Raw genomic sequence first — 27,109 nt, forward strand, 5'->3', positions numbered from 1 at the left:
AGACCTCAAGCTCCAGGAAACAGGTAAGTTACTCACCAGCTGGTTCTTCTAGTAACTGGTGAGAATGAGCAAGATCTCTCTTTTTAGGGCCTGCCCGAACCCACTTATGGAAATAGGGAGTGGGTGTACAGGGTTTGCTTGAAGGCGATCTTACTCAGGGAAGAGTTTGCCATGAGTGACTCTGGGATTAGGTTTCTCTCCTTTATTATCAGAATAGCTCCTCAATATAGACCTGTTTCTCTCACTGGCAAACCTGTCGAAGCGGCTTTTATGATAAGGAAATAAGGAATGCCAGTCCACTAATCAGAAACTTTGAAATAAGTGCTCTAACCTGGGTATTCATATTTATGACTTATGTTACTATATGCAATGGAAAACAGTAATTGAAAACAATGCAACAGAGCTTTAGAGATATTTCAATGTTTCAGACAGAAATCCACCTCACTCCCATTATTCCAAGTCAAGGATGGCAAGCCCTTGGTACATGGGTTTCACTTCCTCTATCTCTGCCACAGCAGACATTGCTGAATGATCACAGCACTTTTTCTTGTCGAGCTGAAATGAAGTGGGAGAATCCTTCTGAACACAGTGTTCTCAGCAGCCACTATAATCGATCAGAAATGCCATGTAAAATGAAACCCATTTGCCATCCCTGTTCTAAGTTCATGAGGTCTACTGTATGTGTGTGAGCACAGGTGCCACCTGGGATGGCCTCAGCTGAAATGCTCTCATATTTTTAATTTTGATTCTGGACTCACCATTTTAGGGACACAGTTTCCTGCCCAAGGTGAGTCAGCCCTCCTGTTTTTCCCTCTTCCCAATGTTTCTCTCTGGCTCATTTGAGTGTAGATCAAAGAGCAGCTAAGAAACCCTGTTGGGCCCCCTCTTCTCTTGGCCTTTAAAAGTCAAGTCCCGATAAGAAACGAGTCTTCCCAAAGACAAGTGCGTTGGAGGCTGGGTCTGGCCCCAACTTCCTTAACAAATCTGTGGTGCACAGATCTGGCCTTGAGCCATTTTCTGTAATGTTCTCACTGCAGTGTCCCATGACTGATCTTATTTCAGAGAACTGTATGAGTTTTGCAGCAAATTACAAGGAAGTTCTGGTTCCTAAAATCAGCCGAAGGCCAATTAAGTTTCCTTGGGGCCCTTTCCCTCAGCTCCAATATCATCATAAATGACTCTCCAGTGCAGTGGAGCGCTGACATTTTGTAAGTCAATACCATATTTTGGAAGTGATTAAAACCTTCATCTCAGTCACCTGCCTGACAACTGCCAGTAGCCACGAAACAAAAGGATTATAGTCAATTCATATCCGTTAAGAAAATGACTTGAAACACTATCAGTTTAGGATCAGTGGGGCTTAATCTGATTTCAAGAGGAACGAAGAGATGTGCAATCTCTCTCCTTTGAGAGAGGAAAAGCAGAAAAGAAATCCAAAAGAGAATTTTCCCCAAAGCCCAAGGCCTTTTTGGTTCGTTCATTTCCATAAGGATTTATCAAAGACCTGTCCGAGTTCTTTCTACTGTAGGAGACCCTGACAGGAGTAAACTCTAGCAATGCTTGTCCTTGGAATTTGCAGTCTAGTAGGGGAGAAATACCACATCCTGAAGAGGCAGCCAGGGAAGTGGAGAATTCATGCAAGCAGGAATTTCTTTAACATCTTCTAGGTGCCTGGCACTGTTGGAAAAAGAAAAGAAGAAAGTGAAAAGCAGTAATTGACATTTGCATGTCTCTTACTATGTGCTTTGCATTAAGTATTTTATACATATTAACTCGGTCTTCACAACAACCCTATGATGCACGTACCATCAGTATCCCCATTTTACAGATGAGGAAACTGAGACCCAAAGAAGTGAAGAAACCTGTCCAAGGTCACACAATCAGCAAGTAGAGGAGCTGGGATTTGCACACGGATAGTCTGGCCCTAGAATCTGAGGTTTAACCATTATTCTAGGTTGCCTCCCAAGGCGATGGGGTATTCCCCACCCCTGAGGATTTACATCTTCCTGGGGAGATCAGGCCTGAGTCTGTGGAATAGTTAAGCTACAGGTAGAGGATGGAACAATGGAGGAAGGGAATAGAGAGTGATGACTACAGGAAGGGAGAGAGGTCTGAACTGAACTCTGGTCATGGATGTGCATATGTAGGGGGAGGCTCTGCACAGAGGGGTAGAGAAGGTTCTAGACCAGGAAAAGAGCAGGAACAGAAGTGACTAAGGGCATGGCTGCAATTAGTGGCTAAAGGGTTTGCAGTTACACAAGGAAGAGGACTCATTAAATCAAAGGCTGTCTTCTCACATGGACAGCAGTTATAGCACTGGGGACAGAGCAAGGACTTGAAATATGACAGACTAGGTTTAAAATTTGATTGTGTTACGTGCTCCTCAAGTCACCTTAGCCAGTTTTTCCAAATGCAAGATAGGAAGACGGCTATAGAAGAATCGGGAGAATCTTGTACCTTCTATGTAACGCATTTATTTACTTCTTCAAAAATATTCACTAAGTACCAATTATGTGCCATGTGCTAGATGTTGAAACAATGAACAGGAGAAATATGAGTGCTGCCCTTGTAGAGTTTGCATTCTAACTGGGGAGGCAAAGTAACAAATAAGCGGACAAAATAATTTCAGATTACAAGAAGGATTTTAAAGAAAACAAAGGGTTGGGGCCAAGTAGAATTAATGGCTTTTATGGTGCCAAGGGCAGTATGTGGCATGTAGGAAGCAATCAATACATGGGAGCTTTCATTTTACATAATATCAGGTAGCACCATCTTGGAATTCAACATATGAGAGGAGGCCATGGTGTCAGATACTCTTCGCTGCCTACCCAGCAGGCATTTCTCCTTTCTTCGTTGCTTCCAGATCCCTATTAAACCCAAGATTCATCTTCCAGCATAGGAAAGTATCCCAGCCGATCATGGTAATCCTGCTCACCTTGCCAGGGACTGGTTTAAGGAAATCGTGTGACTCAGTTCTGGCTGAGGTGGAAGGGGACTTCTGGGTTAGGTTCCTTTCTCTAAAAACAACCAACCAAACAAAAGTCACTTAGAGAAAACAAGCCATACTCTCTCCTCCTGATACTTGCATGTGACAGTTGAAAATGCAGGAGTCTTCTTGGGGCCATGAAGGAGCTGACATAAAGGGCAAGTCAGCATGCTGAGTGTAGCAAAGAAGAAAGAAGAAAGAATATGGGTTCATGATGCTTGTTGATACACTGAATTAGTCACCCAGGAACCACCCCATCATACATCCCTTCTTAGGTGAGATAATGAGTGTGATACTTACGGTTCAAGCCGTTTGGGGTTGGATTTTCTGTTATTGCATTCAGACCATCCTAACTGATAGAGGGACAACATAGTGATAATGAGAGATCATAGGAGCAGGGTTCTGGTTCTTCCTAAGGGTTGTTGATAACAAGAGAGGAAGAGAGGTAGATTCTGTTATTGATGTGCAGGTTTGGAAGATCCATCCCCAGATTTGGCAGAAAAATCCTTAAAGTAGGGAAGTCCTTCCTGCTTCCATGGCTTGCCAGAGTCGCTCCTGAGAACACTGCTCCTCAAATGTGGACATGTATACCCTAGGGAAACCCCATGGGCAATGTGCTAAAGGTACAGAAAGTGCAGAATGGATGCGCTACATCGTCAAGGAACTACTGCTTTCTACCAAAATGTGGGCAGAGACTCTGAAATGCAGCTGCATGAGGATGGGGACTGCATTGCATTCACTGCTTCTCTCCCAGTGCCCAGAAGAGTTCCTAACGCATAACAGGGGCCCAAAAATATCTGTGGAACGAATAAATAAGGGATTTGACAAAAACATGGATATGTTTTAGAATTACACAAGCATGGTATGAATTTTAAAAATCTAAACATATGAACATACTGGGAGTGTGTCTTTATATTTTCTACCACTAATGACACTTGCTGAAAATGTTTAAGGAGCTGTCTCTTAGGAGTATCCAACCTGACTTTAATTTGAGCCTCACCACATATCATTGTTAAGACCTTTTCCTAGTCCTCTTTCCGGGAACACATTCCTATGCAGATAGCTCCCAGGTCTCCAGGCCAGCTGCAGCTCTGAATGAGAGGGACTATCCAGGCATTTGTCTCCTAACTCCTTTTCCATGAGCCAAATCAGCATCCTTAGTCCAGGATAACTAGAAGGAAATGGAATCTTGAATGTACAGTTGGGTGGCCTTTGCTAGTCCTATTTTTTTTCACCTAATCTGGTCTCCCCTTGCTTAGAGCATCTCCCTCTATCCTCTAAAGCCTGGCTGGAAGCTCATTCAGCTTGTCTCGCTTCCCTCAGCTGTAATGAGCTGACTCTTATAGCTCATAATCTGTGTAGTACATTATCTTGTCTATCATAAGCATTAAAACATCAAATTGTGAACAGGATAAAGCCGGGCAGAACCTACATCCTTTTTCCCCAATAGGATGTGCATCCCACGAGGCAGAGGCCAAGCTTTCTGCTTTTTCATGTGCCATATTGTACTTATAATATCACTGGGTTGAGTCCTGGTGATGTTACTTACCAGCATATTCTTAAAGCTTTTTGAGTCTCAGTTTCTCCAGTTGTAAAATGTGAGCTGTACTAGTATTTCCTTCATAAGGTTATTGTACATATTAAAGAGATAAAAAGTATAAAGTGTCTCCTACAATATCCAGTACAAGTTTGTACTCAAAGGTTACTCTACTGTTATTAGCACGTGGTAAGTGCTCAATCCCTATTTGAGGATTTATTGAATGAGCCATTCTCTGATAGCTGAGAACAGACTCAACTCTCTCACCTTATCTAGACGGCAGTGCTCCTACTGTATTTGAAACTTGGAGTTTCTCAAACGTTGCTCTGAAATTGTTATGGAGGAGAAGCCACTGGTTTCATGGAAATCCAAGGGAAGCTGGGCCAGCCTCCCCTCTCTGTGGGTGGTCACCAGCCCCTGGATCGACAAGGTGCCAGAGCAAGAAGGAGACAAAGTGCAGAGTTGTCAGAGGCTGTTGCGGGTGGCAAGGCCTGCACCGTGAGCAGTGTCCTCTGGAAGGTGAGACTACCAGAGCCCAGGCACTCCAGAGCCCTCAGAGGGTCACACAGTGGAGAAGTCTGAGAACCACCAGTCTCAGAAGGGATCAAGGCTGATCCACAAGCCAATTCCTTCACTCTGATTGGTCTTTGTTATGGGTTTCACTATGAGAGGCTACAGTAAGGATCAGGCAGGAGACTCATGCTTGTTATGATTCCACTGTCCCCACTGAGATACAAATGAAACTACTGAGATGCCAATAACCAAAACGTCATTGACTCTGCTCACCTCTCTGCCCTGGGTCCTAGGCCAGTGGTGACCCACAAGGTATTGCCCACTGCTGGTCCAGTTACCACGTCAAGCCTACTTAGAGGACTAGAGTGGTGAAAGGACTATTGATGCTGGGTGATTCTTTAGAGGTCATTGACGCCACCCTCCTCATTGTATAGATGGTGAAACTGAGGCCCACAGAGGAGAAGGGACTTGTACCAATCACACGGCCCACTGATGTTAAATTTGGACCTAATTCTCCATCTTATGCTCTTTCCAATCCTAAATGTAGTTAGTAGCCCACTTCCGCTCTGAAAGACAGAAAATGGCCTCTGACCATAAAAACTGATTTTATACAACCAATTCAAGAAAAATAAAATGTTTCAGCATGTCTTTGGCCTGGATCCAGAGAGATCCTGGACCATGGAGGGCTGGATGGATGAACTCTTACTACTCTTCCATCCGGAGCCTTTTGCTACTTTTTTGTAAACTATGAGGTTTGTAAACTTACACATTTGATCCTCTCCTGCAATATGGTTTTCACAGGAACGTGGACCAGAAAGAGATTCATATGGGTGGTTGAATTAATACCACAAATAATGATAATAGTACGATAGTGCAAGTCCTGCTCGCTGCGCCAGATGCTATTCTAAGTCCCTTGCATGTAGTAGCTCATTTAATCCTCACAACAATCCTATCAAATCAGTTTATAAATGAGGAAACTGAGGCACAGGAAGTTTAAGTAACTGGCCCATGATCACACAGCTTGAGAGCAGTAGGGTTGGGATTTGAAGGTAGCGCGTCTGACTCCAGAGCCCATCTTTTGAGCACAATGCCTTATGCCCCGGTGGCAGTGAGTGGCACTTTAGAAAGGGCTGCACTGTAATTTTTTTTTTTTTTTATCATTGATTACAAATTCTGTCTCCCTGTCCTCAGGGGCTAGAGGTGGAATGGGCTCAGAAAGGCAATGACTTCCCTCCCTCCACTTTTCCCACTGTGCGGTGGCCATTAAAACCCCATCTTCCCTCCCCCAGGAGGTAACTGCCTGCCCCAGCACAGCGCTCTCAGACTGTCACCTCCAAAGGCGGAGGAGGTCAATACTGGATGGAGTTTTCATATTCCCTTGGGGTAAAGCTTGCAGATTCTCAGTTGTGCCGTGAAAAAGAGCCATTTGATCTCTCTCAACTCTGAATGAATCTCATGAACTGGTCTCCAGAAACCACTTGCACGACAGGAAATAAATAAGGGGAGAGCCCACTCCTTTTCTCCAGAGGAGGGGTTAGAAGGGGAATAATTCATCAAGGCCCCCCACTCTTCAGCCACACACACACACACACACACACACACACACACACACACCGGCACTCCGCTCTGCCAGAGGAGCATCGTGTTGCCTCTGAATTATGTGCATTTGATTAATTTCTAAGGGAAAAGATCAGCTTTGCCAGAGCCTATGTTGTGTTTTCTCTAAATCAGGGCAAATAACATTACTTCTCCAAATGTCGCTATTAGAATGAGATTTATATTTACCTAGAGAGGCTGCTCCAGAGAGAGATGCAGTGAGAAGTTTATGCTACAGACAGAGTAATCTGCCCTGCTGAAATGTGATTTGCTGCAGAAGGCTGTTTGGGGTTTGGATAAATGAGAAAGATAAACACGATGACTGCTGGTGGTTTTCAGTAACATGATTATCGCTAGGGAATAGATCTCTCTCCCTTTTTCTGTGTCTCTCATCCTCTCAGCCTGTGAATGAGCCAAAAACAAAAATTTTCCAAAATAGAGGATTGAGCTGGTAAGGCCATGACATATGCCCACATCAACACACGTCCATGGTCACGTGTGCACTCACTTGCACGCACATACACATATGTACACAGGGGATACACAGACACATGCATGCAGTGGCATTGGGACCTCTGATTGGGCAGTGTGGTGGGCAGAAGAACAAGACTTTACTGCCATGATCATCTTTCCTCTACCATCAGGTAGAGCACATTGGGTCCTAGAGGAACTACCAATACACTGGCCAGAACCAATTTGTCCCACAAGATAAAGCTGTAAAATTCAGACAAAGTAAAAGTAAATTTAGCTATAAACCTCCCAGGAGCTCAGAATTTCACTATAGTGCTTTCGGGCTATGGAATAAAAGTCTTTCATGGATGTAGTTGGCTTTGCATTGCTCCTATGTATTTTGCAGTCCAGAGGCAAATCTGGAAAGGGGATCCAGGAGTTCTAGATTTAGGCTCCATCTTCTGTTTAACATTTGTGAATCTCTCACTTATGTGTGAGATTGTTCTGGGTCTCCAAGGAGGAATCAGACATAGATCCTGCCTCAAGCAGCATCAAAGCATGACCCCAAGTAGACTGAATACAAGCTCAGAAAGTAAGAGGTCCCAAGTGAGAGGCACTGAGGGAAGTTATTGTCAGGGAGGTGTCTCCTCTGCTGGGGAAGGAGGAAGGGGCATTGTGGTCGAGCCTTTGAGTTGCATCGTGGGGGACATGTAAGATTTGGACAGAAGATGATGGAGGAGGGAGGCCATTTCTGGCAGAGGGAACAGCATAATTAAAGGTAAAGAGAGAGAAAAGAGGGGGACATGCTTAGGGGTAATGAACAGGCTATTCTAGGGAATGGGGACATGTGTGTATGTAAAAGAGAGGAAAGTGGTGGAAAATAAAATATGTTTTCTCTGTTTCCTTTCTTCCTCATCTTCAACCACTTCTGTTTCAGTCCAGTGTGGTCACGCCCCAGAGTGCTGATCTGAAACCCTTTTTCCAGATAACAATCACTCTCACCAAGTGAGAGCTCTGTGCCCAGGACAGGGCACCAAAGTGGAGGGTTCTGGAGGATGTAGAGGGGAGGAAACATGTCTTCTACCTACTTACGTGCTGCCTTTGCCCAAGGTACTTCCTTTGCCTGAACTCTTCTTCCTTTCCCATCACCATTTGTCTAAATGGTACTCAACCTCCAAGATGCAACTCAAATGCAAGTTTCACAGGAAATTCTTCCTTAATGTCCCCAGCCAGAAGCAATTACTCCTTCTCTGGAACCTTGAAATCCTGTGTTCCTGTGGGATGTTGATGGGAATCTCCTGTAAACAGCAGAAAGCCCCAAATGATTAGCTGTCCCCCAGCTCCCAATTCTGTACAGTCTGTGAGTGTCTATTCCTGTAAAAAGTTCTTAATATAGATCTTAAGTCAACTGCCAAACTGGGGCTTAATAAGCATAAAATGTATAAAACAGAAAAGATTGAAGGGTCAAATGCTGTTACTCTGAACTTTGATCAGCTCATCACAGATGTGGTCAACAGGGTGAGAGTGTGACAGCATTGTTCCAGCTCCTCTCATCAGGCGTCTGGGAAGGGACCAGTCAGTCCAAAAGCCCCGGGTCCTCCAGGGAGGCATTGAGAACAGGACGCACCACCACCCAGAAAACAAGAAATCCTTGAGTCTCCTGATCAATGCACTAAAAGGTACAGCAGCTGGGTCCTTCCAACTTGTTCAAAACAAAACAATTACCTTCCCTCTCCCCAAACCTGTCTTCTTCTCTTGTTGGTGCCATTTTAGTCAACATCAACCCCATTCACACAGTTGTGCAATGCAGAAACCCAGAAGGCATCCTTCGCCCCTTTTCTCTCTCACCCTCCAGTCCCAACCTACTGTCAAGTCTTGTAATTTTACGTATCGCGTTCAAATCCATCCCCTTCTCACGTTTTCCTCCAGCGCCCTCACCAAGCCATTATCGTCCCCTCCCTGGATAATCGCAGTAACTCCTAACTCTTTACCCCCATACTGTCTGGCCTCCCTCATGTCCAATCCTCACACGTCAGCTAGTTTGATATCAAACCTATAGCTCGTTCTTTCAGTCGCTGCTTCAAGCCAGCGGGGGCTTCCTGTTGCTCTCAAGTGGGGACCAATCATGCCGCCAAGTAGGTCATGGCAAGGCATTTGAAACTATTTTAGCTCTTTAGTCTCATCTGCCCCGACTCTCCTAGTCTCTCTGAACTCCAAATGCCGTGGCCTTTCCTCAGGGCATTTGCAGACTGCCCTTCTCTCTGCCTAGGATGTGTACCTAATTTTAGTGTCAGCTTAGTCCTTAGTTTTCAGTTTAATTGTCATTTCCGCAGGGAGGTCTTCCTTTATCCAACAAACTAGACCATGTCCTTCTACTGGCTCCAAAGTAGCACGTGCTTCTCATCACAGTTTATAATTAGACATTAAGCAATGAAAAAAATACACCTTTTCTACTAGACAGAAACTGCGTCAGGAATTGAAGGTACCATGGCTGATTTCTCATTATTGTATTCTTGGGAGACAGCACAGTTCCTGACCACTAGTAGTGTTCAATGCACATTTATAATGAATGAATGAATTTGTTGATAAATTAATAGGCAAATAAACCACATAGCTATAAATAAGGACCAAAGACAGCTGGTCTCTGGTTTGTTTTCTTTTCTCTAGATCTCTCCTGGCCGGCAGAGTGTGACTGCTCCGAAGAACAGGGGCACGTCAAGCCCTGGACAAGGAACTGCCTCCAATTTCGGGAGGGAGGTGATGCTTGGGAACAAACCCCTGCCTGGATATGGGGGCTTGAACTTCATGTGGCCTGCCTCAGACTAGGCTCTCACCTCAGAAATCCCTTCCATCTTGTTATCAGTAAAGTCAGAGTTAGATCCAGCTTTCAGTCTTAGGGGCTGTCTAGATTTTGCGTTAGAAATGACCTCCTACTTGTCTTCCTGGCGTCAGTTTCTCCAAATACCAACCATCCTGACACTATTGCCATTTGCATTCTCCTGAAGCAGAGCCTTCAATCTGTCATTCTCTTGCGCAAAACCCAACAATGTCCCCTCCATGTACAGGATGGAGCTCCCATGGTATGACTGAGGACAATTTAATCCTCCTCTCAAAGTATCCTTTCCCTCAAATGCAAAATAATCTTTAAGACACTTCCCAGCCTCATCATGCTGTAATTCTAACCCCTGGGTGTGGCCTGAGGAATCTTTCTGGCCTCATCTCACTTTCCTAATCCAATTGTAGCCAACGCTTTTTCCCAACACACACCCACTGCTCTGGGGGGACTGTTCTCTCTTCTGGCCTCCAACTTCCCATGTTCATCTCTCCCTGGCAGAATTGCCAGGGCATAATTCAAATCCCAACCTTTCCTTGGTGTGTTCTCCTTTAAAATACTATCAGGCCTCTGTGTTAGTTAGGATAGGTGAAGCTATGCTGCAGTAACAAATTTACCTCAAATTGCAGTGGCTTAGCACCCAATAGAGGTTTATTTCTCCTCCATGATAGATATCCAGTGCAGTTCAGCAGGAGGCTTTTCTCCTCAAAGACACTTGGGAACCCAAGCTGACAAAGGCTCCATAACCTGGAGTGTTTCTGGGAAAAAAGAGCATGTAGAAAGTTCACAGGTGCTCTTCTTGTTTTGGTCCAGAAGTGATACACATCACCTCCACTCACAGCCTAAATGAATCACATGGCTCTGCCTACATGCAAAGGGACAAGGAGATGTGGGCAGGCTCTGGATACTGCATGAGCAGTAAATGCCTCTGCCAAGGAGAGTAAAACATTAATGCACATTAAATTCTCAGCGAGGATCTGCTCATAGTGGGATGTGGTACCCACTGATTTTCTTTCTACTCTGAATACAAACTGTATTTTATGCCTGGAGATCTTACTAATTGACTGAAGGCCAGACGTTGGCCTTGCCTTGATATTAGCTCTGTATTATGTTTATTTCCTTTAACAGATGATAAATGCCTTTAAATTAGGGACTCTTTCCAATATTAATAAACAACTTCCTCAAGCAGCAGGGATAGAGGAAAGAGCTCATCCCTGGCAAGTTTTATGATCTTGGGCTAATTATTGAACGTCTAAAGACAAAATAGCCTTGAATTTCAGAGCAAGGGTACAGGGCTTCCTTAATTTAAGAACGAACTCTGTCACCCACTATATGTGCAATTTTGAGAAACTTAATCTCTTAAAGCTTCAGTTTCTCATCTGTACAGTGGAGGTAATAAAGTATCTACCTTACAGGGTTGTTGTAAAAATAATGTGTGCAGACTTCTTTGCCCGGTGCCTGGCACAGGTTAAGCACTCAGTAAATGTTAACTTTTAGTGGCTGTTCTCTGAACCCTGACTTCTCTCAACTATAAAACAGGCGTAATGAATCTTGCCACGCTTATCCCATGGCATGGCTTGGGTACCAAATCACAATCAGCAGAAGTTAAAAACACATTGTAAATTGTCACACATGATTAGATGTTTCTATGATTAATAGGCAATGCAGACATGAAAGAAACAAAGCTCTAATGCAGGCTTGGCAGTCACCTCTAATGTAGGTGACTAGTAGATATTTGCTGAAATGAATTAAATATAATCATTAAGAGCAGGAGGCTTTTCTAATTGCTTGGCACCGGGTATGGCCCCTGTGAATATTCCTGTTTTCATTTCACGTGGAAAGTGCTCGGAATACTTCTTGGCACATACAGGGATGTCCCTCCTGGTGGCTTAAGGCATTCTTCATGGTCTGGGAAACTGCAGCTCCCTCTCTCTTGTCCCTCATTCATCAGGCTTCTTGTCCCCCTGTCCAGGTGGTAGTTGAATCAGTGGCCCTGCCGTTTGCTCAGTTGTGTTAGTATCATTGGAGAGATACTATAGAGTATCTTAGAAAGGGGGAGGTGATCTGTTATCTCTCTTGCCCAACTCATTTTCACTTAAAGACAGGGCAGAGTGAATCATATTTCTGTCTGAAGTCTTTCTTTTCCTGTCAATAAAAATCTTGTTAGCTGCCTGGTTGGGCAGGGCTTAACATTGGCATGCTCATTTGGTCAGTCCTGTTTCTGTTCCTTTATTAACCCTGGTTTGGTGTCAGACAGCTGAAGTGCTGGCTCTTTCAAGATCAGAGCTATCAGGTACAGTCAACAGCCCAGGGCCATTAATTTGGTTTGGAATCTTGTCCTCTCATTCATTTGACAAACATTCACCACTTGACCCACAGGGAACTGTGAGGGACACAGAGAAGCATAGAGGTGTCTGGGGATGGTGTAATGGAAAGGGATGTGAAAAACAGGAAACTGTTCTCTGGAGTCAGATTGCCCAGGTATGAAGTGTGGCTCCATCACCTTATGATATTTATGCACCTATTTATGCTCCAGGTTCCCAGTTTCCTCATGCTGTTGAAATAATGTTGAATAATTTCAACAAATTATTTGTTGAAATAATGAATGTAAAGTACCTGGCATAGTGCCTGGAAGGAAGGAAGTAGGCGGTCAGTTCCAGCATTGATAATGATTATTCAATGTTGGCCAAGGATTAAAAAGCACCTAATATGTGCCAAGAGCTATTTTGAATGCTTGGAATACATCAGGGAACAAAACAAAAATCCCTGTCCTCATGGAGCTTACATGATGAGGATGAAGATGAAGACGATGATGATGTTAATGATGATACTGAAGATGGTTCCTGCCCTCTGGGAGCTTAAAATCTATTGTAGGAAATAAAATGAATCCCCATGTTGCCACGGCCTTACCCTGGGATGTTTGTAGCCCAGTAAATTTCCCCTACTGCACAGTGAGATCATTGAGAGTCAAAAGAATGCTCTATTTATCTCTGGGCCTCCACTGCCTCATTTTCTGAGTGTATTAATGATCTCTTGTATTAACTTTCAACCTCATGGTAGGATGTGGCCTATCATGGGTGAGAAGGATGGCTCACAGAGGCCCCTTTAAACCAAAGAAAATATGCTGAGGTGTTGTAGGACAGAGTTCATTCATTTATTCATCTATTCATTCAGAAATATTTCTCGAGCACCTAGGAGGTGGCAGGATCTGTGCCAAACACTGTGAGGGACACAGAGATAAATGAAGCACGGTACCTGATCAACCTTTACCAGAGCCAATGACATGCATCGATGGCTATTTCCCTAAGGTCGTTGTGCAGCACCTCGTGCCTCCATTTCTAGCCTTCATCCCCTTCCTCTACAATGAGGTCCCTCCCTTAGGGAGGAGGGGAGGGGCTGCTACTGATGGAAGTGTGTTTGGTCAGAGAATCACCCATTGGAACACAAACCAAAGGAAACTGTTCTGTTCTCTGCCACCTAACTAGTAACAGTAGTAGCAATGTCAATGTCTCTAGAGAAGAAAATCAATTACATGAATGACTGACCTGTAATTTATAGAGAAAGATTTCATCCCTGAGTCAATACCTTCTACAGTCGATACTTTGAGTGTTTGTCACAAATGACAAGAGAATGTTGATGTTGCAGCATTTTGAGGATTAGCTTGTCAGCCTTAGTTGCTGTATTTGTATCACAACCAACTCCTAGTGTCGTCTTGTCAAGGCCCTGCTGTTAAAGACAGGATGAGGCCTCTGAGATGGAGATGACCTCCTGAGTGATGAGCATGTGAGGAAGAAGAAGAAAGACGAGGAGGAGGAAATCAAAGTGGAGGAAGAGGAGGAGTTGAAGGAGAAGGAGGAGGAGAAGGAGGAAGAGGAGAAGGAGGAGGATAAATTGTATCCCACTTTCAAGTGTGTATGCTTGAAATATCACCCCTGTAGTAAAATCCATTTACAATCTGCTTAAAACCTGTTTTGAAATGACGGGTTCTAGAAGAGAAGTTGGCCCTTTTAGAAAAGTTTTTCTGCCAAACTGAGAGTTACGTAATTCCAAGCTCTGTTTGGAGGCAAGCTGCCAAAAGTTTTGGTTGCTGAAAGAACAATCATTTTCCAATTTCACTTCAAACTAGACATAGTTAACGAACTTGAAAATTAAGGGAGATTTTCAAGTGAACATAAATTACTTTGGTAATCAAACATAAGTTATTAAAAAAAAAAGTTCAGAGAAATGAAGTAGGACTGGGAACATGAGAGTATCGCAATCATTTCCCCACAGGGCAAACTGGTAGTGGAAGTTCTGACTGAAAAGTTGTTGGTGGAGGTTCCCACTCCTGACACCAACATAGTTCTCTCTAACCAGTTTTCACAGCTGGTAGAGGGAGAAGCAACAGAAATAAGCAAAGGGTATACAGGTATACTTCTTAGTTTTTTGTGCTTATTTTCTAGACACTTGTGCTCATATTGTATACATGATTTTTACCTTGTTTTTTCACATAACATTATAACACGAGTGCTTACTGAAGTTGCTACAAATCCTTGTAACATAATATATAACAGCTGCATTATTTTCCATCACACAATTACACTATAATTCATTTAACCATTGCCCTCTCCTTGGACATTTTGGTTCTTTCTATTTTTATCCTCTTATGGAAAAAATATCTTGATGAGCTTCAGTGTGTGAAGAGTATTCCGTATTTAGAATTATTCTCTTAGGAGAGATTCTAATATAGATTGAGTTCCAATACCACAGCAATGTAAATTGTCTTCAATTTACTTTACTTTCTCAAAATGTTAGGAAAAGCTTTTGAAGACAAGCTGATGTGAAGTCATATCCTTGGAGGGGTCTGATTTCAAAATAAAGATTTATGAAAATAAAAAAAATCTAAGCAAGTCAAGATATAAAGTCAGAAAGCTACTAACTACTAATTGATAATAAGAAACCTGTAAATTGAGTTCTGTATGTTTAATACTTTAAATTTTCTTCTGCATATGTATCATCTTTTTACTCCTTTATTACAAAGTATCTGAGATAAAAGAGTCACCTGAATGTTTAGCCAGAATTTCTAATTCATGGTAATAACAGTGATATATTTCGTTATATCCAACTTACACATTAGACACGAGAATACTCTGAGACAGGTAATATCTCATGTTGCTGTTACTACCCACTATGAGAATTGTTAAGTTATTATTTGACCACTGTTCAGACTGAAGAACCAAAACACAGCTTGGAGGAGGGACTTGTCTAAGTTCACAAGGCTAAGTAGAGGCAACACTGATGCCTGGGGCTGTGTTTCCTGATTCCCAGACCTGTGGTTAATGGGACTGCTTTATCACACTAAAGTAAATCAGTCTTCATTACTTCATTTATCTCTGCATGCAATAAGTGGCATTGTACCTAAGAGAGGGTCAATATCTAGATGCTGGAAATAGAGATGAAAAAAATGATTCTCTGTTCTTAAGAAGCTACTATTATAATGAGAGAATCATAAAGCCACTGGATTACCTACAATTTGATTATGCATAACTCTGTTGCAGCAGTTAAATATTCAGGACACACAGAAGGGACGCAACTAACAAGCAGGAAAATCAGGGAAGGCTTTGTCAAGGCAGGGACATCTGAGATTATCCTAAAAGGAAAAAATACATTTACAAGCCAGGGAATGGGTGTGCATATTGGGGAAGCACATTCAAAGTGGAGGGGACAGGAGGGGCATAAACAGAGAAGTGTTAAAGGGCTTGGAATCTTCAGGGAATGGGGGTATAAATTCAGTGCCGTGGGGTCCTAAGGATTGGAGGGTGGATCAATGGAAGATGAGGCAGAAGGGACGCAACACTAGAGGGCTTTGGGGTCTAAGAAGTTTGGACTCAGAGCACTGGGTGGAAGGAATCAAGAGTGTCTTGCATGTTACGTGTGTGTGTGTGTGTGTGTGTGTGTGTGTGAGAGAGAGACAGAAAGAGAGGAATAGATTTCGCAAAGGACCTTAGCTGTGGATGAGGGTGAACTATATACTGGAGCGTTGACACTTGAAGCTGGGAGATCACTTACGAGGCCATTCGAGGCGGCAGGTGAAGCATGAGGATCTAGTCTAAGGCAGAGACAGCCGGGATGGAGAGAAGAAGCCAGATATAAGAGACAATGAGAGAACAGAGCATCTATTACATGTGGGAGTAAGAGAGAAGTGGCAACTGAAGATAACTTTAAGATTTTAGTTAGGGGAACGTGAGTGGAAAAGTAGAGCTGTAAAAGTACAAGAGAAGCGGTTTGAGGGAAGGAAGATAGGAAAATGATTTACCTTTGCGATGTCTGAAGGAAATCCAGGCAGAGGTGTGGTGGCTGGAGATCTCCTAATGGAGGTGTGAGATGGGAAGTCAGGGCAGGAGATGGAGATCTGAAAGTCGGCTCAAATGTTGTTTGTGTAGTTCAAGACGTGGAGTGGGTGGGACCATCCAGAGAGGACAGGCAGAAGGAAATAAGAAAAGCGAAAGGAAACACACCTGAGAAGCGCTAACCTTTATTAAAAAGAACCCAGCAAAGGAGCCTGAGAAGGAATGGAAAAATAGGCAAGAAAAAGCAGTGATTTGGAAACAAAGAGAGGAGAATTGGTTATGTTTCTCTGCCTAAAAATTTCCTGCTAGAAATAAGGTGGCTGGATAAATATCACCCAACTAGGATTCCTTTGTCCAGCAAATGCTAAACTGGACAGGACACAAGGACCATGGCAGTAAGCCCAGTCTGCTCTGGGGAAACCAGCACATGTGGTCATCCTAGCTTGACCTAACAGCAGACTGAGGTAGACAGTGTTGCCCTGGGCAAGCTGTCTCAGGGGAGCTGCCATGGACCTTGGTCTTCCTCATTTTCCAAAGCAGGTTGGGGGAGAGACAGAAAAGAAGGAAAGAAAAACACAAATGGTCAATGTCTTTCTGATTGGTGCTCCATTTACTTGATTTCATTTAATTATTTCACCAACTCTACAAGGGGGAGTGGTATCTGACTGGGGAACCTTTTCCTCTGTCCTCATGTTTTCAGGCTTCCATCTCTCTGGCCTCTCTTTCAGACTCTCACCTCCAAGAGAAGCTGCTTCTTTTTTCTGATCGGTGGGGTGCCAAGCGTCTGCACATCCATTGGCCCATTGTTCATTTCCCAGGTGATTTAAGGCCACTGAGTCCTTATTTCTTCTTCTTGTTTTGAAAGTGGTCTGATCCCCTGTCTGATCCCTGTTGTCCTCTTTGTTGCCTTTGGGGAAAGGTAGATGGTTATGACTGTCCAGATATTTTACCTAAATTTGGCTCAGTTCTTGGAAAAGTTGAAATATTAGAAATATTAGGAATCACTGGTTATACATCTAGGCTGCATTGCCAAATCCAGATGTTCCAGTTGTTAAGCTGATGTTGACCCTCCAATTTAGCTCGTGCCTATTTCTTATTTGATTCAGAATCTTATTTGGAGGCGGAGAAAAGCATTATTTATTGACCTGTTAAAATCCCCAAAATATGCCAATTTTATATGTGAGGAAATTGAATTCAGTTAGTTTGTAAATGACAGAGCAGAGAGTAACCAGAGTTTAAACCCAGACTTCTTGTTCTACTTCTAATCCACCATGCTGCCTCTTCAGGCTGAAATTATATTGACGAAAAAAAAACAACAAAGCCTCATAGTGAAATTATGTGATTCCAGTTACAACAAGTTATGGATTCACTTAAGACAGCTTTTGATGTCCTGCTTGCTCCCAGGCTATCAGTTCAGGAAACACTCTCTGGTTTATTCCCACGAGGTATATTCTAACATGGTCTTCTCGTCAGCCGTGCTGGGAAAGAACTGAAGAATAACACGGAAAACACCCTTCCTTTCCCCAAAGATTCCACTTCTTTGGATGACGCCAACTTTCCTAATGGGGAACAGGAAAGGGGTCCAATTTCTCTGTAGGACCATTCAAGCCCTTTCCCAGGGCAGGATGATCCTTGGGAAAGTTATGGGAATTTCCCTGCAGGTTCCACCATGCTCTAGGCTGTAGAGAATTCTTGACTGTTTTCCCCTCATTCTAACCACCACCCCTGCACCCCCTTGCTGCCCCTCCCCTAGCAAGGGCATGCACTTGAGAATGCCTCGTATTGACTCCCATCGTAAGATTGTATTACCTCATTTGCTCCTATCAATAGCTCTGCTGGTTCATTTTCCCAAATGAGGAAACTGAGTCATGGCAAGGTGATGAGCAGTGTCCTAGGCTAACCAGGTATAGATGGTGGGTAAACTAGTGTTAAACATGGGTCTGGGTCTCCTGACTTCTGGATCTCTTTACACTATGAAAGTGGGTGTATTTTAAAAATTGCATCCCAACATATAAAACAGAAAAAAAGTAGAAGGGACTCGGAAAGAGTAGAAACTGAGAGTTTCTCATATTTAGCTTCCCCTTTCCTTCCTGTGGCAGCCCCCAAAACCACGTCTATAGCATGCACTGACCCAGACTGGATTCTGATTATGTATTTTCTGATTTTAAAGTCTGGTTGTTTGGGCCAAGAAATAAGTTTTAAGATTGAGAATTGTGGTATACTGGAAATGTATTCAGACTAGTCTCATCAATTCTAGGTTCAAAACTCTGTCTCCCGGTCTAATTTGAGGCAACGTGGTGTAGTACGAAAAGTATGAGATTTGGAATTAAAAGACTCAAATGCAAATCAGGGCTCTGCCATTTGCTTGCTGGGTGGCCTTGACAAATCATTTAATTTTGGAGTCTCAGCATTCTCATCGATGAAACAGACTTATTCCCTCTTAACATCACAGAGACACAGTGAAGATCCTTTGAGATGACATATATGAAAGCTTTGTAAAATGTTATTCACATATATGTGTTATTTGTTACTGTCATGGCTACTTCTGTCCATTGAAGTGGCTGAATTGCAGATATTTACACATGCCCCCTTTCATTCATCTACCTACTTAACCAACTGAAGTTCATCTGTGTGCTAGGTGCATTCTAGTTTACATCATCCAAAGAAAATTTGGAAACTAGCTAAAAGCAACCAAAAGCAGGTGGAGGAGGGTAGCAGGTATAAAGATTCTGTCACTGACCAAAGGAAAGAATCCGTTGGGGTTCCATTTTTACCGCCTTTTTGGATATTCAGAAGTCAGAAGTACTTTCAACATCTTTGAGGTAGCAATGAAGCTCACAACCGAAGTAAGATGGCAAATCTTTGATTACTACAAATTCACTAAGTATAGACATTTACAAATATCCGAAGTCACCCTGTGAGTTGTTGTCTACGAAAGAGCTGTGAGACACGTTGAGCTGGGGACGGCAATGACTCACAGCTGGTAGCTTGTTGATGGAAGGATGCTGAGCCGGGCTTGGCTGCTGTAGAGACTCGCTTAGTGAGTCTCAAAGGCCTCCTGGGCACAGGTGCTACCTTCCTACTTAGATTAAGGTGAGGGCTTTAGGGATGGGGGTAGGGTTGGTATAGGGAGTGGGGCATAAGGTGAGCTGCTTAAGAGATATAAGCCAGGAGAGCTCCTATTCATTCTGATACACTTTTGCACTTTGATAAATCTTTAAAAAATAAACAAACGCCAACAACCGCCAGTCCATATGATGTCATCTTTGTATATCTTTTTTTTTTTTAATTTTTTGTTTATTGCAGTAACATTGGTTTATATTGTATATCTTGATAAGACAATTTGAATACACACAGGCCAAAGGCTAGTGAATAACCCTGCACACTCTCTGCACCACTTTGAGAAATAGATCATTATCACATCAAAAAATATTTTTATTAATCTAAAATAATAAAATTTTAAGATATAAAAATAATAAATTTTAAAATAATAAAAATAAAATAAACCATGGGTGAAATCCCTCTGTTCCTCCTACGCCCCTGGAGTGTAGGAGAAAGGTGTGGACCTGGAATTTTATATGGGATGATGAATATAACTTTTAAATTTTATTTTTAATGACTACATTTTTCTTTGCTCTCTTCCAATTTGGAAATGCTTGAAACAGAACATTTGACTTGGAAGTAAGAGCTAAGGATTTACTTCGGTTTGAAACATAAATTGTAGATTCCCTGGCATTGGCACTTGTTCAATTGAAAATGTACGGTGGAACATGTTGTTTTTCAAACAAAGCTTTTGAAGGAACAGAGACCTGAAATGTAAATTATCTTGTGGAGAATAAATGATTTAACAACTTTGCAAATTAATAAAAAAATTTTTCTCTTGGTTATTAGGTGGTTCCTCATTAGGATGATTAAAAAATAAAGAAAGAAAAAGAAGGGAAAAAGAAATCTCAAACCATCTACAGATGTAGGCAGAGAGGTAAACTTTGGACTGTCCAAACGGATTTTACTATCTTGCTATTCAAAGCATGATATGAGGACCAGACCCAAAGAATCACTCAGGAGTTTGTAGAAATGTCAAATCCGAGGGCCCACCCCAGACCTTCTGGATCTGAATCTGCATTTAACAAGTTACCTAGGCGACTCCTATGCACATTGCAGTTTCCATGGCTTTGGTACTTTGAGTTCCCAGGTCTGAAATCTGGGAGCAATCCTAAACTAGATGCCAGACTAGACCTCTAGAGTCACAAGGAGAGAAACTGCTGATATTTTGAATGACAATTTAATTCCCAAACACAAGGGAGACATATTTCTGTGAATGAGCAACTGTCCTTTTGTATAAGTGGCTGCCTCTGGCCACGGCTGTGGGTGAATCAGAGCATGTAATTTATGGGACAAGGGACAAATATTTAGAAAGAAAGCGATGCCAAAAGGGGTTTGAAGAAATAATATCACCCATGTCTGGTTTTCATTAGAAAATAACATTGCTATTTTGCACGCTTTCTAGCCTCCTTAGGGTATCTTATTGTCACTCTGAGTTTTTTTTCTTTTTACATATTTAGAAAGTATTTAATAGAAACCTTGCCACATGGGAACAAAAATATTTTTCTCACAAAATGTTCCCATTCAATAAGTTGCCACATATTTTTGTTCCATATGGTGCTTCATAAACTAACAGTGTTTGTAGGCAATGCAATTGATGTAGCAGCAGAAGGGTAGATTTATATGTTTAAAGTGGCTGTATGTATCCATGTCCAAGGATTTTTTCTTTAGAGAAAAGATAACTGATGCTTAATTTTTTAAAAAAAGTAATGTTAAAGAGGAGTTCAAGCTAAATTCCTAAAAAAAGACTACTGCAGAGAAGGTAAATTCATTCATTCATTCATCAAACATTTACTGATCTTTTACTGGGGATACAAAGATGAATAAAACATTGTCCGTGGCATTGAGGAACTCACTCTTAAGAGGAAGAGAAAGAAAGAAGACATGGCAGTGTGATGAGAGCTTTCAGAGAGTAAGTGTGGACAATCTGGGAGCACACAGTAGGTATTCTTAGTGAACCTGATGGGTAGGGCAGGAGCTGAGGGAAGTCTTTCAAGAAAAGGTGACCCCTAAGTAGAATCCTTTAAAATGCAAGCCACAAAGCTACTCCCTCACTTCCTTCAGGTCTATGCTCTGTATCAGTGAAGTCTTCTCTGATCATCTGTATCAAGAACTATAGTCACCCCAAATCCCTGCCCTCCCTATCCTTTACCCTGCTTTGTTTCCTCCATGGCACTATTACCATCTATGGTAGCCACCTCCTCATGTAGTCCCCTCCCACATTTTATCAGGGTTATGACCAATAGACTACAACAGAAGCAATGGTATATCACTTCCAAGATTAGGTAAAAAAGGATACCATGGCTTCCATATTGATCACTCTCTCTTTCTCTTGGATTACTCACTCTGGGGGAAGCCAGCTGCCAAGTTGTGAGCAGCTCTCTGGAGAGGTCCTCATGGTGGGAAACAAAACTTCATGGTAATGCCATGTGAGTGAACTTGGAAGAAGATTTCCCCAACCCAGATAAACCTTCAGATGAGACCACAACCCTCATGACAACTTGACTACAACCTCAGGAGAGATCCTAAGCCAGAACCAGGTGACTATTTCCCAGACTTCTGACTCTCAGAAAATGTGAGATAATAAATTTTTGTTGTTTTAATTTGAGGTAATTTGTTACACAGTAAGACATAATTCTATTACATTATGTAATATCATGTTATGTTATGTAATATGCTGTCTGGTACATTATAGTTTTACTCATTTATTTACTTATTGTCTCTCTTCCCAAGTAAGATATGACCTCCATGAGAACAATAACTTTGCTTTGTTCACTGCTGTACCTCTAGTGCCTAGAACATTACCTAGATCATGGTAGGTGCTGAATTTGTTTACCATCTGTTAAATGAATGACTGAAGCCTGCTGACACTCACTCTAATGATTTGAATGAGGACTTATAGTGTTTCCATGTACGTGAGACGTCCTTGGGATGAGAAGGACTGGCTTGATTTCTCTTCTGATTTAACTAGTTGGGTGTTTTGTAAGTGATGAACCCCACAACTAATAGGAAGAACACAATGAGGCTCTCCTAAGAACAAAAATAGGTATGAAAGCTGATGTTTTCCTTCAGCCAACCCCTCACAGGATAACAGATTTTTCCTATTTAGATTCTCACCAAAGCCAATGGAAGCAGACCACTGTTGGAAATGGTCATCAATACAAAGTGGTAATGGACCACCAGGGTTAGCTGCCTCCAGAGAAATATGGTCCCAGAAATTATGAGCCAAAACAAACTCCATAGAAATCAAAGTCCAACCCCTCTCCTCTAATTGCTAGCCCTGGGTCTTGTAGGGCAATGAGGGCTGGAGCGCTTCAAAGCTGGGAGAACCCATGGGTCAAATCTAAGCCATAACTGTGGGAACCTAAAGGTCAAGAGTCCAAAGGCAAACATGGAGACCAAAGGAGCTGGCTGATAATGGGCAGGGGCAAAAACAAAAGCACACCAAGAATGCCTGAGGAGAGTAATAAATCTCAGCTTTCCATAGTCAATGGTTCTCAACCCTGCCTGCCCAACAGAATCACCTGGGCGAACAGTGCTGGTTATTGATTCTTATTTCTTACTTCAAAACTACCCTTCTATGTTCCACTTTGAAATGCTAGGGTTGGGATTCTATAAACAGCATTTCTCCTTTACCAGCTCTGCCAAAAGGGGGCACTAGAAGAGACTGAAAGGATGGAATACGGAGGAGGGATTTTGCTCCATCCTGTTTGCTTTCTGTTCCTATCAGTGTCAGCCTGGCTATAGCAGTTGGTTCCAGTAGCAACAGCCAGTTTTAGTTTCCAGTTTTGCCACAACCCCAGAGCCATTGGTATCTGAGATACAGGTTCTAGCAAGCCAGTGCCTCCTCCTTGGAAGTCTGGTTCCATCTGCTCCACGAGATCTTCCTGTGAGCTCAGACACCAGCAGCAACTGGCAGGACAGCCCAGAGTTCAGGGTCTCAGCTCTGTAGGGCCCCTCCTCCACACTCTGGGTTTTAACAGTCTTGACTTCGTTCCTTTGTTTCCTCCATCCTTAGAGGTAGTAGCTGCTTCTTGCATTCCTCAGTAACTGGTTAACTTGTTAAAAATTATTTTAACTAAGTTCTTTGTTTCTGGTTTCTGGGTCCTGACAGGACCCTGACTGTAGGCACATAAAAAATACAGATGTCTGAATTCTCCCATAACCAAATGTTGATTTAATTGGTCTGCGTGATCAGACCCAGGGCATTTTAAAAGTCCTCAGGTGATTTTAATGCACAGCCATGGTAGAGAAACACCATGCTAGAATGTTCTTGTTTACCTCTATATAATGGTTCAACTGACTTAAAGATAGAGGTGAGATGTACTCAAAGCAGGACCCTGAACTATCCCCATTTTAAACAATTCCTTCAGCTGCCTATACTCGTGTTTAGCAGAGACCACCTTCATTTTAATTTGATGGAGTCCACTCATCCATTAAAGAGTAGGAGTTCTTTTGGCCATTCACACTTCCAACTCCTTAGCAGATGGTACCAACCATTTGGGCTGGGTCCACCCTTCTGCTCCTATATTCAGAATGTCCCTGGACTTCTAATATACCTCTGGATAGCCTATTCTGGGTGGCATCAAGTAAGGTAGGAAATTACTAAATGGATGTTTCCTTATCACTCAAAGCAAAACAAAGGACAGCTGTTGGGTATTTGCAAAGGTCTTTAGAAAAAAAAAAACAACAACTTGCATTTGCATTCAGAGAACATCCATCTTACACAGGTTCTTTGCGTGCAAATTCAACTCCCTAGCTCCTGATTTTCATTAAATATTTCATGTGTGGGGGGAATATTGTCAACATTACTAATGGGATTTCTGTTTAATTTCTCAATATAATTTATCATCAAATAAACTCCCGGAAAGGAGCTCTGACCAACTGGATGGGACCTTAAAGAGAACGATGGATTGTTTCTACAAAGGGAATGATTTCAATGTCGAACGAGCAGGAGCTTGGGAATGTATGGACCTGGTGACTTGGCAGGAAACATTATGAAATGCAGTTAAATGGATGCTCCCAGTGCAAAGACTCACTGTTTCAGGTTTCTGCATACTGTGTCTCCATGAATCACACAGGGAGAGGCACTTCATGAAAATTGCCACCTTCTCTTTGAATGGACTTTTCTCTGCTTGGCTGTCTTGTACTAGACCGTGGAATTATGCTGATCTCAGATGGCATACATCTCAACAGATAACACGTGGAGATCCCCACCTCCCCTCTCAAATAAACTACAAAACAGTTCAGAATAAAAGGCAATGAAAGAGAATAAGCAGACTCACAGGAAATTGGTAAAATGACAAAAGATGCTTGCACGCACACAGACTCTAAATCATGCCACACAGCGCGTTATTTGCCCTGCTTCTGTTCTCATCTCTCAGAGGGAATGCTAGATCCAGCACCTCTTCTAACTATTATTTCTTTAAGGAAATGCGATCTGAGGCATGATAGACTATAAAAGAAGTGTGTTTAAGCAAAGCTGCTTACAACCTTTCAAATATTTCTAGTTTCTGCTATAGAGAGAAACATGGGGATAATACTAACAAGTAAAGGGAAAAAAATCTTGAAATGGATTGGGGATAGGGGAACATTTCTTTGATCTCCAAAATTCTTTCTTTGGTTTCTTTATGATTTGGGAGAAGTAGCCTTAAGGGGAGTGAGGTTGTAGATGTCTAGAGATAGGAAGAGTTGTTGGAAAAATCATCAATTTGAAATAATTGCTTTGGTACCACCAATATCCAATTAATCAGGAAAGCTTCTACCATGTTCTACTACTCAGAAATTTCAATGACTCTCCAGTACCCACAGGAAAAATCCTTGAATTTGGATCCCACTACAATTTGATACCAACTTCCTTTTTTCATATTTGACACCTGGAACTGTACCGTGCAATTGCTCCATTTTTGCCGAAGGATTCATGTCTTGCACTAGTAGTTAAGAGCACTCTGTTTCATATCTCAGCTCCCCATGTATCAGCAGCTATGCAATCTTGGATAAGTTCCTCTCCTCCTGACTTTCCATCCCCTCATCTGTAAACTGAGGATGACAGTAGGACAGATATCATAAGGTCGTTGTAAGGAAAGCATGTAGGGTGACCGACAGTCCTAGTTTGTCCAGGACTGAGAGGCATCCTGGTATGCGGGACTTTCAGTGCTGAAACAGGAAAATCCCATGCAAACTGAGATGAATTGGTCACTCTACATGACACATTGCAGATAAACCATTTAGCTCTGTGCTTGGCACCTAATAAATATGATGGTAACAATCATTATATATACTTTACTTGTTCTCTCCTAAACACGCCTTGCATTTCTGCCCAGCAAGACTTTGTCTCCTCCTTCTCCCCTGCCACTCCATTGCCCACCACTGGAATCTTTTACCCTCTCTCCTTTGCTTATCAAAATCCTATTCATCTTATTTCTCTGACCAGACTGGACACTAGTGAGGGTGGGCCCCATCTTATTCAGACTTGGGTTCCTTGCAGCTCTTGGCAGACTGCCTGTCACGTGGTCAGGGGGTGCCCCAAGCATGTTTGTTGGTATATTAACTCATGTCCATTTTTCACCTTAGGAAAAAATTCACATCTGTGACTAAATTAAATATGCAAAAAACACACTTGCCCTGCAGGTATTTGCTCCCTATGAAGCAAACTCATGCCACAGTGGCAAGATCTAATGCCAAAGTATCAAGTAATAAACTTATAGTTACTATATATTCACTTTCACAATTGCTATTGAGTTGTTTCAATTTTTCCTCAACCATCACACCTAAACGTGGCAGACATATCATTCAGAGGAATCAGATTTTCTTTTTAGTTCCTTGTAAAATAGCTCAAGGAGTTTTTGTTGGCATCACCAGAAGAAATTCTGACATTGCAGGGTCATGCTTTTACACTCAGTGGAATGTTTTAGAATGTTCTTTTTGGAGGAGATTATATTTCACTATTTCCTTTGTGTAAATATAACATTTAATTACCAACACAAAGAAACCATTCTCTGAGAACTAAATTGCTTATTAACAAAAGATTCGAAATGGACTGTTTCAAAAAGGAACAGAAGAAATTGAAGACATGTATCTTTAAACAATAATTACACAGTTGAAAATCATATACTGAACATAATTTTGCAGATTCAATTAACTTGTTATTGGAGGAAGACAGAGGATTAATCCTATAAAATCAGAAGAGTCTGGATTTGATTTTTTTTTTCCCAAATTTGGCCTAAAATGTGATACTTCGAATTTGGAAGTTGTGTTCTTTATTTCACAGTTCAGTTGGCAGTTGTGTGGAAAGATAAGTCCATTTTTATGGTGACAGTCTCAGAAAAGTTTAAGAGCAAACAATCCTATTGTTTTGCTTATGTCTTTCCATCCGTTATAATTGAACCATGTGGAACACTGATTATTCAATTTTCAGAATCATGCTTATTATATTTTCCATCTCATTCCAGAGTTCATTGAATCTGAGACCCAACCATAATATGCAGATGCAGTTGCTATTGTTTTCTCCCATTAACGCAAGCATACGTTATTTTCCCCCTTTTCCAAACCTTAAAATAAAAATTGCATTAATAGGATCTTTAAATCTGTATCCAGACTGACTGACAGGCTCTGAATACAATTTAGAGGGATCGCAATTCACTCTAATGGGCTTAGGGTAAGAAGAGTTTAAGGTCACAGTGGTCTCTGACCCAACAGGGCAAGACCATCGGGTCAAACAGCCTGTGAAGATTCTTTAATATCAAACACTTCCTAAAGGAGAT

This window comes from Ceratotherium simum, chromosome 6 (genome assembly GCF_057802395.1).
Source record: "Ceratotherium simum simum isolate JZ-2026a chromosome 6, ASM5780239v1, whole genome shotgun sequence".
Classification (NCBI taxonomy): domain Eukaryota; kingdom Metazoa; phylum Chordata; class Mammalia; order Perissodactyla; family Rhinocerotidae; genus Ceratotherium; species Ceratotherium simum.